Source organism: Tupaia chinensis, unplaced genomic scaffold (genome assembly GCF_000334495.1).
Source record: "Tupaia chinensis unplaced genomic scaffold, TupChi_1.0 Scaffold143923_1, whole genome shotgun sequence".
NCBI classification, from domain to species: Eukaryota; Metazoa; Chordata; class Mammalia; order Scandentia; family Tupaiidae; genus Tupaia; species Tupaia belangeri.
Genome location: NW_006203774.1, coordinates 107,615 through 108,027, shown reverse-complemented (window position 1 = coordinate 108,027; position 413 = coordinate 107,615). Strand labels below are relative to the sequence as shown.

At 70.9% G+C, this 413-nt stretch overlaps 1 protein-coding gene across 9 annotated transcripts in view; it reads left to right on the top strand.

The window, feature by feature from the left end:
- The window catches only part of LDB3 (LIM domain binding 3), a 62,775-nt gene that overhangs the window by 11,514 nt on the left and 50,848 nt on the right, over positions 1-413 (top strand). The window lies entirely within an intron of this gene.

The following is a 413-nucleotide window of genomic DNA, read 5'->3' as shown; positions in this document are numbered from 1 at the left end:
AATGCCCACTCTCCAGAGAAGGGGAGCAGACGGGGCGGAGGTGCCCCGTCGTTCTCCCCCACTGCCGTTCTCCCCCACTGCTGGTGGAAGGCTTGGCTTGGCCTTTTGCGCAGGGCCTTGCATTCTGCCAGCTGGGGAGCCCAGGCCAGGAGGTGCCCGCCTCCATTCCCCAGCAAGCCCTTCCCGTCCAGGCGTCCCAGGCAGCAGGCTGTGTGGGCAGGGGCTATGGGGGGGCGGTGTGGGCGGTGTGGGTGGCGGGCTACATGGGCGGGCAGGGGGCTGCGTGGGCGGTATGGGCAGCCGGCTGCATAGCGGGGGCGGTGTGGGTGGAGGCTGGTCGTGGGGGACTACGTGGGCGGCAGGGTGGCGGGCTGCGTGGTTGGGGGCTGCATGGGTGGCGAGCTGCATGGGTG